We start from the raw sequence: 18,440 nt of genomic DNA, 5'->3' as shown, positions 1-18,440 counted from the left end.
TCATCTCTTCAGTCAAGAGGAAGGTTTGAGGGACTATTAGCTACACATCCAAATGGCACAGTGGATCCCACATGCTTCAGTAAAGCCAACAAACAAGCAGAATGGCGCACTGCAATGTCTGAAGAGATCCAAGCTCTTCTGGACAATGGAACATGGCAATTTGTACCAAGACCACATGATCAGCATGTCATCACCTCCAGGTGGCTCTTTCGTACAAAGAAGAAGTCTGATGGAACCATTGAGCGTCACAAGGCTCGCTTAGTAGCACGAGGATTCACTCAAAAAGCTGGGATTGACTACAAAGAAACATTCAGTCCAGTAATCAAAGCCACAACCATCAGGTCTGTATTTGCCATCGCAGCAGCAAACAACTGGTTCGTCAATCAACTAGATGTCTCCAATGCTTTTCTCCATGGAAACCTATCAGAAACCATATATATGGAACAACCGCAAGGGTTTCGGGATAGTGACCGACCCAATCATGTCTGCCTTCTCAAAAAGAGTCTCTATGGATTGAAGCAAGCACCGCGAGAATGGTTCACTCGCCTTCGAACATTCCTCCTCTCCCTAGGGTACAAAATGTCACAGGCTGACAACTCTTTGTTCATCAGACGCACCGATACTGAAAAAAGTTACATTCTGTGCTATGTTGATGATATACTCATAACAGGGAACCACCCTGCACACATCACAAATACTATTGCAGCCATAGAACGTGAGTTTCCCATCCGCAATCTTGGCAAAGCAGAATACTTTCTTGGAATAGAGATCCGATATGAGAAGGATGGCATTCACATGTGTCAAGCCAAGTATGTGGCTGACATCCTCGACAGAGTGAAGATGATTGACTCCAAGCCCACACTAACGCCCATGGCCACCACACCAACACTTTCAAAGGAGCTAGGCACCAGCTTAACCTCTGGAGATGAATATAGAAGCATTGTGGGGGCACTTCAGTACTTAACATTCACTCGACCTGACATTGCATTTGCAGTTAACAAATTATGTCAGTTTCTACACTGTCCAACTGATGAACACTGGAAAGGAGTCAAGAGGGTTTTACGCTATGTTCAGGGTACATCAGATTTTGGCATAGTCATGTCTGTCAAACCAATACAGCACATCCATTGCTACTCAGATAGTGATTGAGGAGGGTGTCCTGATGATCGACGATCCACGGGTGCCTTCTGTGTCTATCTTGGATCCAGCATTGTATCGTGGCAGACCCGCAAGCAACCCACAATAGCCAGATCCTCAACGGAGAGCGAATACAAAGCAGTAGCAAATGCCACTGCCGAATTGCTATGGCTCAAATCTCTTCTCTCGGACCTCAGCTTTCCATTACCCACCCCGGTTCAGTTATGGTGTGACAATGTTGGAGCGATCTATCTCACTTCAAATCCAGTGTTTCATGCTCGCACGAAACACATTGAGCTAGACTATCATTTTGTTCGTGAACAAGTTCACAGAGGATTTCTCAGTGTCAGATTTATTCCAACCGATGATCAGGTTGCAGACATACTCACCAAGCCACTAGCTCCGACTCGTTTCACGATGCTACGCTCCCGCCTCTTCGTTCGTGCCCGCCATCGGCTTGAGGGGGGGTGTTAGAGATAATATTCTAATTATCTCTGTAAATAGATTCCTATCTAGTTAGAGTTTTACTCTGTCTATATTCCTAGCTAGGTGGAGTTTTAATACGACTATACTTATGTATTGTATTCCTATACAAACTGTTATTGGCTCACTATAAATACAAGGCCTCTGAGCTAGAATCATTAAGCTGATTCAATTCAATATTGTGCCATTATTATTCTCTCTCTATCTCTATAATTCTCTCATCTATCTAACCCTAGATTCAACAGTAGGTTCTATAAGAAAACAAAGGTTGCATAATTATTGCATTGCATGTAAATTTCTTTAGTAGTGAGTGATTGCGATTGCTCAGGCACTCATCGTATTTCAAGCTGTCCAGAAGTTTCCTTTCAAAATTGAAAGTCTACGTCTCAATTAAGAATTCAAACGCTTTGAAAATCTAGATCCATATTGTTTTTTAAGTTTACACTTAATTTTCTAGTTGCATGCACGTGTTTATTAGAAAAATGATGAGTTCGAGTTCAACATTTTCTTCGTGAACTGTTCATAATTTATTTGCAAACTTATTAATGAGTTTGTTCACAGCTTCATTCGCAGGAGCGGATGTAGGGGATATTTGCCCCCCCCCCCAATTGAAAAAAAAAAAAAATTAAGTCCAAAAATAAGGGTTAAAGTACAAAAATACCCCTAATGTTTTGGGTCAGGAGCAATTTTATCCCTAACGTCTAAAATGGTACAATTTTATCTCTAATGTTGGAAGCGAAAAGCAATTTTACCTCTAATGTTGATAAATTGGGTCAATTTGAATTCATCAAACTGTCTCTCGGTCATGAATAATAGTGTCTGAAATTGATTCAATTTATCAACGTTAGAGGTAAAATTGGTACAAAATTACAAAATTGATATGCAATTGGTGCAAAATAAAGAAAAAAAAAATGACTATATTTTATAATAGTGTCTGAAATTGATCCAATTTATCAACGTTAGGGATAAAATTGCTCTTGGCTACAAACATTAGGGGTAAAATTGCACCATTTTAGATGTTAGGGGTAAAATTGCACCTGGCCCAAAATGTTAGGGATATTTGATGCGTAACAACCCGAGAATCCCGGAAATGGATGATTACGAGTCGGAAACATTATAATTTACGTTTTTTTATAAAAAAAAATCATGAAAATAATGCATGACAATTGAACAATTTTGCATTTTTCGTCACCAAAAATTGAACAATTTTGCATTTTTTGTCATAAAAAATTGAACAATTTTATATTTTTTGTCTAAATTTTTTTTACGTAGAATTTTACCCCCCGCTCCCTCAAATCCTGGATTCGCCACTGTTCGTTCGCGATCAGTTTGTTAATTCAGTTTATAAATTTCGATCGCGAACATATTATTAATTAATTTAATTTGAAATTTCTTTAATACAAAAATACATAGTTCTAAAATATACGAAATTAAAGTTTGCACAAAAATATATTGTTTTTCACTTCCTCCTTTATAGCAATATATTATTAAAAACAAATAAGCGAATCAAGCTTGTTGACAAGCGTGTTTATGAACATTATAATAGAGTTTGCTCATGAACCTATAATCAAACTTACTCACAAGCTTTTGAACGGTGTTTCGCTACATTCAAGCTCAGCTCGTTTATAAATCGAACCGAACATGATCGAACTTTTATCGAACTGAAGACCGAACCACTCAACTTATTTACAACCCTATTTAAAATGTAGGAAATAATAAAAATTTACTTGTAAGCAATATTAATTCTCTTACTTGATAGAAAATAAAAACATATATGTTTGACATTTATGACACCTATTCTTTTAGTTGCATCATACTGTATTTTTTTTAATCAAAACTGTTGACATCGGATCTAATATAATATGTATTCATCTAAATTGTTATTCTCTTCGTTTCATATTACATGTCGTTTTAGAGAGTTACATTGTTTCCTTTTATTTATTCATTCCACTATTTATTTATTTTATAATAAGTTCATTATTCTAATTAATTTTCATAAACCCATGTTTTATAATAGAAAAAAAGACGACTTAACTTAACGTGTACTGATCATATAAAATGATATGTATAATGAAACAAAAAAGAATCTCTAGAAAGACATGTAATATGAAACGGATGTAGTAAAATGCATCACGTAATAAACACATGAATTAGCAAAATAATTAAAATCCATAGTTGTAAAAACCGGATCCACCGGTTAAAAAGAAATATAATAAACAATAAATAATTAAAAGAAAACTGTTCATTAAATCTAAGTTTTAGGATATTTTGAGTTTCTACTTTGGAATTCTAATATGTATATTTGGTCATTTAGGATTCAGATAAACATATGTGTCTGTACCGTTAATAAAAAAAGGCCTAATACACAAATAACCCCCTGAACTTATCCAAATATTGCAACTGCCCCCTCCAACTTTCAATTGTAACAACTTACCCCTTAAACTTGTCCAATTGTAAAACATAACCCCAAATTGGAAATTTTTTACCCCGTACTTGAAGCAACCGTAAAAATGTTTTTCCGGATTCGTATCACGCCAAAGATCTGATTATCACACTCTACGAGCGTTACAGTTTTTGTATTTCACGTGTTTCTTCAATTGCAGTCCATTTCAGCAATTTGGGGTTATGTTTTACAATTGGACAAGTTTGAGGGGTAAGTTGTTACAATTGAAAGTTCGGGGGACAGTTGCAACATTTGGACAACTTCAGGAGGTTATTTGTATATTAGGTCTAAAAAAAATTAAAACTAATGAATTGATAGATGCAAATAGTAAATTTGATAATAATAGGCATAATACCCATTTAGATCCCTAAACTAAGGCATCAAAGTCAATTACGACCTCAAACTATCAAAATCATCAATCTGGTACATGAATTAACAAAAAAATCATCAATTGAATCCTCATTTTAAACAAAAATCTTCAAATTGAGGTCTCATCGAAAATCATTCGGTTGAACAGTTTTAGACTCTTTTCTCTAAAATCATTTTGAACCAACACCGAGATTATTACAGTCTATATCAAATAGTCACAATTTCTGATTTTAGGATATAATGAGAACTCAATTGATGATTTTTGCTTAGTTCAGAGATCTAATTGATGTTTTTGATAGTTTAGGGTTCAAATTTACTTTGAAATTTTAGTTTGGGGGGATACAAATGGGTGTAATGTCATCATAATAACAGCAATGGAAACGAAGATGAATGTGATGTGATGGAATGGAAGGACAATAGGAAGGAATTTACCCAAAAAGAAACAACAAAGAGATTTACATGAAAGTGAAAGCACCTATTTTATTATTATTATTATTATTTTTTGTTGTTTTGTTTGTAGAAATTTCTTGTGGGTAAAAAACGCGTGGCCCATTCATTGATTAAGATACTGCCTGCTTTTCTTTTGTTCATGTCTTTAATTTAAGGATCTCTTAATATCTTGCCCGCTCCCTTAAATTGTCCTGATATTTGAACTTAGATTTGTGACAACTAATCTTCTCAATTTGTTTATTTAGAATAAATAATTTCTCAAATTGTTCAATCGGAATAATTAACTCATCAAGTTACTTATTTAGAATAAAAAAATATTCAATATAATATTAAATCAGAAATAAAAGATTTCAAAATATCGGTTGTTACATTTAACTAATCTATTGACACATTAATTAAAGGGTAAAAAAAACTTCCAAAATAACCTATTTAAAGGGTTATTTGTTACAAATAAACAAGTTGATGGAGTTATTAGTTGTTACAAGTCTAAATTTTGGAAGTCGGTTGTAATATTAGGACAACTTAAGGAAGTGTTAAGCCTTTAAGGATTAATATGTAATTATTAATTAAGGCCAGGTCAAACATGCTTCCTATTCCTCACCCATCCCAGATTTCACGTTTAGGTGAGGTGAACACTATTTTTATTCTAGGGATGGGAAATAGGGGTGTGCAAAAACCGAACCGGACCGAAATAATCGACCGAACCGAAATATTTCTTCGGTTCGGCTTTTCGGTCTATTAGGTTCGGTTTCGGTTTTATTTTTTATAATAATTCGGTAAATTCGGTCGGTTCGGTTTTTAGATCAAATTTGTCGAATTAACCGAACCGACCAAATTAAATTAAATTTAATTAGAAATTAAATTTATTAATGATTGGTTAGTATAACTTAATTGTTCCTGATTATAATCAACTTTAGATTTAACAGTTAATAAGTAATAAATTGTTGAAACTGTTATATAGTATACTGATCCATGAGACTACACACAATATATATATTATATCAGTCTTAATCACATGCACCTTAATGAGCATGTAGAATTTGCTCATTCACCGTTAGATCTAGGCTTATTAGAATCATAAGGTGGAGATTCAAAACATCCTGAGGCTTAGATTTAATAAGCCTATATCTAATGGTAAATGAGCAAATTCACTTGCTCATTAAGGTGCATGTGATTAAGACTGATATAATATATATATTGTGTGTAGTCTCATGGATCAGTATACTATATAGTTGGAGCTGTGAATATATATATATATATATATATATATATATATATAATTGGACGAAAATCAAAATTTATTATTATTATTTATGATGATAACCTTTCTAGGTAATTATTGGTGGAGCTTGAATGACATATTTATTTTAAATTTAAATGAGATAAATAAAAAACAAAGTAAGAATATAGAGAATTATACGGGTTGAGTGGGTGGATTATTAAGATGGGTTATAATAAACCATAAAATATAAGATTTATAACTCATTCAATCCATCTAACTCATTGTAACCCACTTAACACTACTTTACATGGATTAGATGGGGTTGAAATTTGGTGGGTTATAATAACCCAACCAATTTTGAACACCCAATCTGCAACCATGAGAAATCATCCACGGGCACCAAAATTACTGCAATTCTATATGATATGATTTTCAGAGACACGATAATGATTATCTAAATTATGAGAAAGTATTTTTATGCTATAGGGTTTTATTGGAATTAACTATCAATTTAGTTTTGCTGGCTAGTAAGATCATTTCAGTTCAAAATTAAATTTTGACTTTTTAACATGACATCAAATTAATTCAAAATGATATGTTTCGGTATTAGAAAATTACATGTGTCAATTAATTACCAATATTAATACATGTTATTTTTTGAGCACATTTGACTCTAAAATCAATTTTAAGATTAAATTGATACTACTAACTAACTTTAAAACCAAATTGATCATACGACACTCTTAGAATTTTCAAGAGTGCTTTTGCCTTGAAGTCAAATGTCAGCTGAATGGAGAGAAAACTGTCTCTCCCATTGGAGAGAATAGAAAGGGATCCTCTAAAGGAGGAGTTTTTGTTTCAATTTCTTTGATATCACTTTCTTTGAAGGGTTGAGGATTATAAAGGGTTGAAGTATGACTTGGCGACTAGGCGACATATTCATTTATGTTTCAATTTCTGTTAGTGAAACCGTTAATTGCATTGTTTAATAAACGTTGAGACTGAAATTATATTATTTTGTAAGTGGATGTTAAATTAGCTCAATCCTAAAAACCTTGACACTATTTTGATACTTGTCACTTTCTTATATAATGACGTGGCACTAAAAAGGTAATTTCGTAGGTTGGAATGTTAAATGGATTATCATGTCACTTTCATAATCATCATCTTATTTGACCTATATATTTTAGGTGATTATATATGATATAAGTGAAATAAAAATGAGAATGGTATAATGTGTGTCAGTGTTTTTATATCACTTGATTTATAATTGTATGAATAAAAATATTTGACACGGGTCATATTAGACGAATTTATGTTATCATGTTAGAAAGCGACAACTAACAGTTACTATTTAGAGGTACTGTTAGCGATATTTTCGAAATATGCTAATTTCAACCTTGTCACGTGTGGTTAGGGTGCGGGCGTGCCAGAGAAATTATTTCTCAATTATGAAAGACGGTTAAGTTTGTGAAATTGTGCACCGAAAACATGAATTCTAATCGACGCAAGGATTGAAAAAGTCTCTTTTGGGTCCCTAGCGCCGTTATAAAAACTTTGCTAGATTAATTATTTTTATTTAAGCTAAGCGTATAAACTGAAGATGGGTAAAATAAAGAAATTAAAAGTGCGAAATTGACACGAGATTTGGTGAAAAAATTGGTATTTTATTGATTTGATCGAGGTTTGAGTACATATATTCAAAAAGCATGAAATTAAAAATGAATTACAATTGAAAAATTTCTATACTAAACATATAGACAATCAATTGAATTGGAGAAAACAAATCAATACAAGGAATTGAAATGCAATTAAAATAAAATTGAAATTCAACGACAAACTCGGAGCCACAATAGCTATCTCGGCTGGACGCTGAACTTTGATGTCGGCTTGAAATCCTCTGATGCACCACGGTCGGTTGGGCCCGTATGGAATACGATCTTGGCAATATCAAAACGTGTGGTAGGCAAATGGGCAGATTTAACCCTTGACTTCGGTGGACTCAATTGAGTGCTTAAAAACCCGGAATTGGATGAGTAAACATGCCAAATTTAACTTCGGGAGGTCAGGAACAAATTTCTATAAGGGATCTAAGGCTAAAACGGACTCTAAATGGGCGAAATTGAGCTTTGAAAACAACCGGACGAATCTGAAAAATTCTAGAAATAGAGTAGCTAAAAGAATTTGTGCTGTAAAGATTGGCTTGTAACTATAGTTTCTGAGCACATAATTGGAAAAATATACTAGATTGAACCTCAAGACATCAGGAACAACTTTGTTGAAGGGATTGAAAGCAAAAAATGACTTTAAATGGACGAAATCGGGCTTTGAAAATAATTGGACGAATCTGAAAAATTAATTTGGAAACAGAATTCTAACTAAGTATTGAGCAAACTAAAGGCTTAGGAATGCTAGATTGAATTGAAAAACTTGGAAAGAGGCTATTAGAACTTGAATTAAAGTTAAAGCTAAGAAAAATGAAGAACTCAAGAACTAAAAACTAAAAACTAAAAATAGAGAGCATTGGAAGGAACCTTAGGAAGAGGTTTTGGATGTGTTGAGTGTGTGTTTGAGTTGAGTGTGAGAGGGTCTATTTATAGTTTTTTGGAAGGGCATTTTGGGTAATTAATTATCAACTAACCCTTATTTTTCTCTCTAATTTTGACCACTAACTTGCCACCTCACTTACTTCCTCAACCTCCACCAACCACCACTAACTTCCTCCAACTTCCATGCCACATCACCCCACTAACTTGTGGTTAGAGAGACTTTTAAGGCTTGGGCCTGGGTGTGGGGATGGGCTAGGCTTCGTAGGTTAGCTCGTGGTTGTGTTCGGGTGCATTTAGAGAAGTCGGGTGGACCGAAACGGACTCCGGGCGAGGACTGACCTCTAGCTCGCCAAGCTGACTTCCAGCTCGCCGAGCTAGAGGTTATCATATTTTTTATTATTATTTTTTATTCTTCTTATTTTTATTTATAAAATTTGGAAACTACACTCTAAAATTAAATATAAGCTTTCTATATACATGAAAATAAAATTTATTTATTTTGGGCCAATAGGTACCAAAATAGATCTAAGGTTTTGGAAAAAAGTATCAATTTAGGCTTAAACGTTCAAAATAGCACTAATATAAGCTTAACGTTTACAACATAATATCAATTTAGGCTTAACGTTTACGATATAGCATCAATTTCCCACATACAAAATAGCACGAATATAGGCTTAACGTTTACAAAATAATACGAATTTAAGCTTAACGTTACAAAATATATACAATTTAAGCTAAACGTCATAATTAAATTAATCATATTATATTGTGGATATTCAATTACTTTTAGTTTGCATATATTACATGAGCCATGAAATTTAGGAGTCATGGAATGGTTGATGAAAAACAAATATAAAATCTTAATGGACAAGAATACTAATTAATTGTATTATAATAAATAAAAAAATAGAACTAAATAAAAAGATAACATATAAAGTTAATAGGAAAAAAATATAATACGGTTAATTTAATCGTGACGTTTAGCTTAAATTGGATATATTTTGTAAACATTAAGCTTAATTTCGTATTATTTTGTAAACATTAAACCTATATTGGTGCTATTTTGTACGTGTGGCCTAAATTGATGCTATATTATAAACGTTGAATCTAAATTGATATTATGTTGTAAACGTTAAACCTATATTGGTGTTATTTTAAATGTTGAGACTAAATTGGTATTTCTCCAAAAACCCTAGGCCTATTTTGATACATTATCCCTACTATTTATAACTATAAACTTGATTAGGCTTCTTAGACAGTGCTGGCATAAGAATCGAGAATGTAGACCTACATTTGAAGAGATAATTTCATAGCTAGAGACAATTGAAGACTATATTCGACATAAGACTCTTATAGTGCCTGCTGCAACTGTTTTATCTTATAATTACTATTCCTTAGTTTTTGTGTTTACTTACCGAACCGAACCGTTTTACGTGTAAAATCCTTTATATTTATATTGTATGACATTACTATTATAACAAGAACTGAATTTTGTATAAATGATTGATATATATCTAGAAAAGAGATACAAAACTTTCGAGACATAAAAAGGAATCTAAAGTGTGGAAAACCGAAAACCATGGGGATCCGAACTGATAGAATGGGGAATGCAAGACGGCACCCGCCCTGTTGCCACCCTAGGTTTATCAGCACACTAGTAGTAACAACAGATGAGAACTCTTTTTCTATTTCTTCTTGGAAGCTGTCATTAGAATTAAGGTTGAAATCCAAAACATCTAAGTTTTCGATTTCTCCGATCCCGATTAAACTGTTCTTCTACGGTTATGAGCTTCCTGCGGTGAGAATAAGATGCCTGAACAAGATGAGAATTGATAAAATCTTGCTGTTAATAATGTCGCCCAATGACTTAGAGATGCATTTAAAACGAATAAGCGATTTCACCGGCAGCCGTACCAGAACTTCCTTCACTATATCTTCTGGTACATATGCCATTGCCATAGATAATCTTATGGATTCTGCTTTTATGTCTCTATATATATAACTCATATACTAATCCTTTTCCTTCTAGGATTCTATGTTTTCCTTTCCTTTCCTTAATTAATTGTGTTTTCGATTTAATTAACAATTTTTTGGGAAAATTACAAACCTAGGTCAAATGGGAGGCCCATTTACATATTTAACCCATTTACTCAACCTATTACATATCTAGACTCATTTTGTCTGACTTTCCAAAAATACCCCCAATATTTACGCGCGGCTCGCCCCATCCCGTCTGACTTCGCATATTCCATACTATGCGAAGTCTGCGAAGTAAATGTTTGGGTTTGCTTGATGAATTTAGTTCGCATATGCGAAGCCTGGATGTGTTTTGAAGCTAATTCGCGAAGTGGTATATAACAAAAAATGGCAAACAACAACGGATTCTAACATTCAAATCATAACATTATCAAAATTTACAACAAGATTGTCACAATAACGACATTCAAATCATAACATTATCAAAATTTACAACAAGATTGCCACAATGAACTCTACTAACTAATCATTTCAAAGTGAAACTAACTAATCCGGTACCAAGATTACGCATCCGCTTCAAAATTGGCACCATGGGATGGACGTGTCCCATGGTGCACCCCGAGATTGACACAACCTCTCCTAACGAATCATTTCAGGAGTCAATGTGTCAATCTTGGGGAAGTTCATCCCTATACAGGAAGGAAAATCATCTTCCCTGCAGCCCAGTACGCCGCCTTCCAGAAAGGGATGTTACGTATTCAACCATCTACAGAAAAAATTAACCGTGTTAGTTATGAAAAAGGACGATTTTGGATTCGCGAAATGAAAATTAGCGAAGCATGCGAATGTAAATGTGCATGGGAAGAGGTGATTTTACTTCGCATAACGATTTTTTCGCGAAGTCTGCGAGGTCTGAAATGTGACTATCTACGTCGCATATCGATGCTTTCGCGAAGTCTGCGAGGTCTAAAACGTAAGGATCTATTCGCAGACTTCGCGAACTAATAGATTCGCGAGGTAGATCCATACGTTTCAGACTCTTTCTCTTCGCAGAACGTCGCGAATTCATCGATTCGCGAAGTAGATCATCAAGTTTCAGGCTCGTTCTCTTCGCAGATCTCCGCGAATTCATCGACTACGCGAAGTGAATTCATGGAAAACGCAGGAAAAACAGCAGATACTTACATTTTTCGCTCCTAACAATATGATAAACTGGGAAGAACGACGGAAATAACGTAGAATAACCATTTCTGGAATGGTAACAAGAAGAAAGAAACCAATTAACGAACAGGAAGATGAAGAACCATGGCTTCGTTTTCTAGGGTTAGGAAGTTGCAGAATCAAGAGATGAAAAGAGAACTTCATTGTGATTTGGAAACATGGTGCAGATTTCATGCAATTTAAAGGCAAATAGGAAGATCAAAAGTCTTCAAATCATTAATGGAGGAGCCAAACCGTTTTCGCGCACCAAGGAGAACAGGGGAGAGAAACCGATAGAGTGAGGGGAAGTGGGAAGGGTAGGGGTATTACGGGAAAGTCACATAAAAACAGTCTAGATATGTAGTGGGTTGAGTAAATGGGTTAAATATGTAAATGGGCCTCCCATTTGACCTAGATTTGTAATTTTCCCCAATTTTTTTTTTAAAAAAATTTGCGCAATGCGCTTACATTAAAGAAGAAAGAAAAATCCTCATCAGACCCGGATGTGATTCGAACCCATGACCTCCCAAGGCATAGGTAAGCTCTCAACCACTAATTTTGTTAAGGGTAAATTTCAAATAAATCTCATGTGGTTTTACTAATTTTCAGATAAATGATTGTTGTTTACTTTTTATTAAAACGAGATTGAGGTTTCGCACTTGGATTAATGTTATTAAAACCATCTTTAACGACCTGAAAATGAAATTTTCAAGAATTAAAGTTGTTCAATGTCATATTTTCTATGGAACTATATTTTCGATTTTCGAAAATCATCTTTTTTGGAACTTTCTCTCTCTAAACATTAACTTTCTCTCTTTTTACCAAACTTCATCTAAATAATCTCAAAATAAAAAAGTTGAAGAATTAAAGTTGCTTAGAATATTAGTAGTTCTTAAAATATGTCATTTTTGAAGTCGTCAATGGTGATTTTAGTAGTATCAATCCAAAAAGTCATTATTTTGCTAAAGTTGGAAACCTCAATCCTCATTTTGACAAAAAATAAACCACAGTCCTTTATCTGAAAATTAGTAAAACCACAGGGGTTTTATTTGAAATTTACTCTTTTTATATTGGGTAAATTACACCCATGGCCACTGAACCTTACCCATTTAACACCGGTGGCCACTCAACGTCTCAAAACAACCGTTGACGGTCTCCAAATAAAAAATTCAAAGAGTTAATGATTATCTAAGGAACTTTAATTCTTGAAAGTTTTAGTTTTGAGGTGATTTAGGTGTTTTTTGGTTAGGAGAGATAGTGAATTTGTAGAGAAAGAAAGCTCCAAAAAGATGATTTTGGAAAATAAAAAATATGGTTTCATAGTAAATGTCGCTCTGAACAACTTTAATTCTTGAATATTTTCATTTTGAGGTCGTTACCAGTCATTTTGAGGAATTAGTTAAAGTTCAATGGCCACCGGTGTTAAAAAGAATAAAGTTCAGTAATCATACCGTTAAGAATTGAAGTTCGGTGACAATAATGTTAAAATGAGTAAAGTTTAGTGGCCATGGATGTAATTTACCCTTTTTATATTGCTTGGGATATATTTCTTTGCAAAACCGTGCTTTGGACCTTCGAAACCGAAGGGAATGTTCATGATATAGTTTTCACCTAGTTCAATTCCATGATTTGAATATTGATTGCAAGAGAGTGGTTCCGGATGGGCCGTGGACTATTCATGGACGGAGCGGGGATTGCATCAACTATCTCCGATCATTAGTCTATCGAGGATTTCCTGTTTCCGTCCCCGAATTATAAATGAGTAAAATTTAGCTACAATCTCTGTCCTGTGGGGAAACTCCATCACCGTTTAAGTTTTTAAAGTTTTTCTTATAAAACATCCATTCGTAGTATATAGTTTTTCTAAAAGTCATACACTAATATTTCAGGGACATATAAAGTCATAAACTAATAGACATAGAAAATTAACTAAACAATTACAAACAAAGATTCAAAGAAAAAAATCCAAAATAAATTAATAATATATATTTTTTAGCTTTTTTTTTTCTATATTCGGGTATTTAGTCGGAGATCCCCGTTGGGAATATTCGGAGATGGGGATGGAGACAGGGACCGGGACGGGGATGGGACACTTACAACCATCCCCGCCTCGTCCCCGACTGTCAGGGACAATATAAAAACCATCCCCGCCCTATGAGGATCCCAAACGGGGATATGGAATCTACAACTAATTGACAACCCTAATTCATGGGCACTATCTCTCAGTCACAACCTGGTCACCTAAATTCAAAGTAGAATCAGCTACTATTTCCTCTACGATGGTTTGTGTTCGTTTCCTAGATTTACCTATTCAATTGTACAATGCTCATTTTGTTATGGCTATTGCAAATTCTATAGGGACTATCAAGTAATAAATCTGGTTAAGTCCAAGTATCGAATCCATGTGATTCATACCCATAAGTATTAAACTACTCGATTTTACACGTTATCTAGATGATGAATAATCTTGATTTTTGTTTGAGTAACAACTATGAACTACTCCTAAACTATATGTGAGACAACTTTTAGCATTCAAGCCCTTATGGGATGATACGGATTGCGTTAAGTTACAACACGTAATAAACAATATTCCATATTATAAACAAGTAACATTTTACTCTTGCAAAGACGATTATATATAAACTGACAAACTCCGTTAAGTTCTTAGATCGTGATTCCCTCTTAAGGCGATTCTAATTTTATAGATTCAGAAAATAGGGCCCGTAAGTTCTGTGGCTTGTCGATTCCTATGGTTTTTGGGTTGTCAATTCCGATAAGGCAACACCTATGTGAATCCTAATGGATTTCGGAGTTTGTAATCAACCTACACAATAGTTAATTATGAGAATCAAAATAAGGAATAGACATCAACAAGTATAGTGAAACTGAAAATCGTAAATCATATATTATAACTGCAGAAAACGTTAAAATGGAATACAATCGAATCTAGCACATAGAAAGAGTACAAACTAGTTAACAAGGTAAAAGGGAAGAATGTTGGTTGTTGCTCGTAAAGTATATAGCAAACAACAGGACAAATGTATCCTATCGCAACAAGTAATAAATGTGATAAGTACGAGATCGAACACAATGACTATTTGTTAATTAGTAAATCTACCTAGGTTGATCTAATTGTTTAGAGGGTTGAATAGAAATTGGGGTTTGTTTAATTAACTAATTGAATTAAAATAACAAAATAAACAATCAAAGTGGGTAGAATGTGAATCAATGGAGGACACAATCTAGGATAAGGAATCCTTTGATTAAATCCTATGTATGATTTTAGGGGGTTCAGGTTTATATTTCGTTATTAATTGACGGTAATCACCCTAACAAGAAATACGAATGTGATCAAGATCCATATAACCTATTTACATGCATTCGGTTAATATCTTGGTTAGGCAATATAACCTAGGCCATACAAAGCATTAATTTCTCTGGTGATTAAGACTAAAGTCGTAGCCCGGCCACGAAGCCGCACTCCTAGTGTCCTAGCGAGGTTAATTCATGCAAATTCAGACTAGATAATCTCATGTCGGTCTCATATCCATCTATAACCCTATCTTCTGTCGGTCTCAAGGCATTAAGCATGCTTAAATTGATCAATTGATAACAATCACATAAACCCTAGGTCCCTAAACATACATAATCATACAGTCAGTCTCATCCCTGTCCCAGATTGGATGGGGATTAGTTCATAGAAAAAATAATCATATCAACAAGGCAAATACAACAACAACAACAACAACAACAAAGCCTTAGTCCCGAAATGGTTCGGGGTCGGCTAACATGAACCATCATATAAAACCGTGAAAATCAAGTCGTGTCAGCGACACAGATTCGCTCCCTCCACTCCGTCCTATCCACTACCATATTTTCCTCAATTCCCAATAAACTCATATCACTCTCGATCACCCTCCTCCAAGTTTTCTTAGGTCTTCCCCTACCCCTCACCACTACATCCCTTTGCCACTCTTCGGTTCTCCTAACCGGCGCATCAAGCGCTCTACGTCTCACATGGCCAAACCACCTTAGTCGGTTTTCTCTCATTTTATTCTCAATAGATGTGACCCCTACTTTTGTCCTAATTATTTCATTACGCACCCGGTCCTTTCTCGTGTGACCACACATCCATCTCAACATACGCATCTCCGCCACCGACATCTTATGGATGTGGCAGTGTTTCACTGCCCAACACTCCGTACCATATAACAATGCTGGTCTAATTGCCGTCCGGTAGAATTTTCCCTTCAATCTATTAGGCATGCCGGGATCACAAAGGAAACCCGTAGCACTCTTCCACTTCGACCAACCAGCTTTAATCCTATGAGCAACATCTCCATCTACTTCTCCATCCGTTTGGATAATAGGTCCTAAATACCGGAAGCAATCCGAGGCCTGAACAACTCTCCCATCTAGGGTGATTGTCCCTGCCTCCCTACTCCTACGGCCGCTAAACTTACACTCCAAATATTCTGTCTTACTTCGACTCAACTTAAAGCCTCTAGATTCTAGAGTTTGCCTCCATAGTTCCAACTTCATCTCCACTCCTTCTTTCGTCTCATCAACCAACACAATATCATCTGCAAACAGCATGCACCATGGTATACCATCTTGAAGTGAACTTGTTAGTTCATCCATAACGATGGCAAACAGAAATGGGCTTAGTGCGGAACCTTGATGCACTCCAATCGTAATAGGAAACTCTTCAGTCTTCCCAACACTAGTACGTACACTCGTGCATACTCCCTCATACATGTCCTTTATGATGTCAATATATTTCCGCGAAATGCCTTTCCTTATCAAGGCCCACCAAAGTACTTCCCTTGGTACCTTATCATATGCTTTCTCCAAGTCAATGAAAACCATATGCAAGTCTTTCTTCTTATTTCGATAGTGCTCCATTAATTGTCTCATTAGATGGATGGCTTCCATAGTTGATCTTCCCGGCATAAAGCCAAACTGGTTTTCCGAGATCTTCACCGTCCTCCTTATCCTTTGTTCAATCACTCGCTCCCAAAGTTTCATAGTGTGACTCATTAATTTGATTCCCCGATAGTTGGCACAATCTTGGACATCGCCTTTGTTCTTATACAAAGGGATTAAGGTACTTTTCCTCCATTCTGATGGCATCTTATTGTTTCTCCAAATTTTGTTGAAGAACGTCGTCAACCATTCGATTCCTCTTTCTCCCAAACATCTCCAAATCTCAATAGGAATGCCATCAGGTCCTACTGCTTTCTTCAACTTCATCTTACTTAATGCCATTTTGACTTCACCCTTTTGAATTCTCCGCAGGCATTCATGATTTATCATATCGTGATGGATACTTATATCTCCAACATCTTGTTGGCGATCTCCATTAAATAAGTCATCAAAATAGGACCTCCATCGTTCCTTGATATCCTTATCTCCAACTAGGACTTTCTGGTCCACATCCTTCACACATTTAACTTTTCCGAGATCTCGCGTCTTCCTATCTCTCATCCGAGCAATTCTATATATGTCTCTTTCCCCTTCTTTCGTATCCAATATTGTATACAGATCCCGATTCACCTTTGCTCTAGCATCTCGTATGACCTTCTTTACTTCCCTTTTAGCCTCTTTGTATTTTTCGTAGTTCTCGTCACTCCTACATTTCCCCAATAGTTTATAGGATTCTCTCTTACTCTTTACTGCTATCAACAAGGCAAATATGGATGATAAATGACATCTTCAATTAATTGTAAAGGTAAAAGATAAAAGGGAAAGAGAGAGATCTAAAACCCATTTTGTCGATTTTTGATTACAAAATAGAAGATCAAGCGCTTCTCCCGTTAATTGTTCTTCAATAAAATAAAATGAAACTACAGAATTAAAGCTGATCTAAAAAGCTAGAAAAAATGTATCCGAAACCTAAAAACTGAGCTAAAACTGATTAAAAGCTGATTCACCCCATACAAATGTGATATCTCCCTATTTATAGAGTTAAGGCGAAACCCCTAATGCATCGAGGACAAATATAGGCAATCTACAGTGTTTTTGGTAGATCTTGGGTGCCAATACGCGCATTTCAGAAGAAGGGAAGGCGCTGGGAACGCCTTCCCCGCCTCGTCTCGCCGAGACAGGGCTTGTCTCGGCGAGACAAGGTGTTAAAATAAAAACTGTTATTGTGACCAACACATTTTTCTTTTATTTTAAAATGTTCTGTCACCAAAATAAAACAGGATGCCTACCCTTGTTATACTTTTTTACCTTTTACCATTAAAAGGAAAACAACCATTTAATACATAAATACCTCCTAAAAGTGTTAAAATTTGCATTTTATTCTCCTTAGCTTCTTCAAAAAAATTCTTAATACACTTCCACTCAGCTTTAATGATTACCATCCGGAACTGGTTCGGGAGTTGATCAATGCGGATACAGCGCAATGGAATGAAGAGGTTCTGCGGGGCTGTTTCACGCCAGTGGACATCTCTGATATCAAGAATATTAAGCTCAGCTTTCGACAACCGTGCGACTCTAGATATTGGGGACCGTCAAAATATGGCGACTTCAAAGTCTGGAGCGCATACCACTTGGCGGAAACACTTCGTAGGCAGGAAAACGACGAACCAGGGACGTCGAATTG

Source organism: Euphorbia lathyris, chromosome 2 (genome assembly GCF_963576675.1).
Source record: "Euphorbia lathyris chromosome 2, ddEupLath1.1, whole genome shotgun sequence".
NCBI classification, from domain to species: Eukaryota; Viridiplantae; Streptophyta; class Magnoliopsida; order Malpighiales; family Euphorbiaceae; genus Euphorbia; species Euphorbia lathyris.
Note: the sequence above shows the minus strand (reverse complement) of the source record.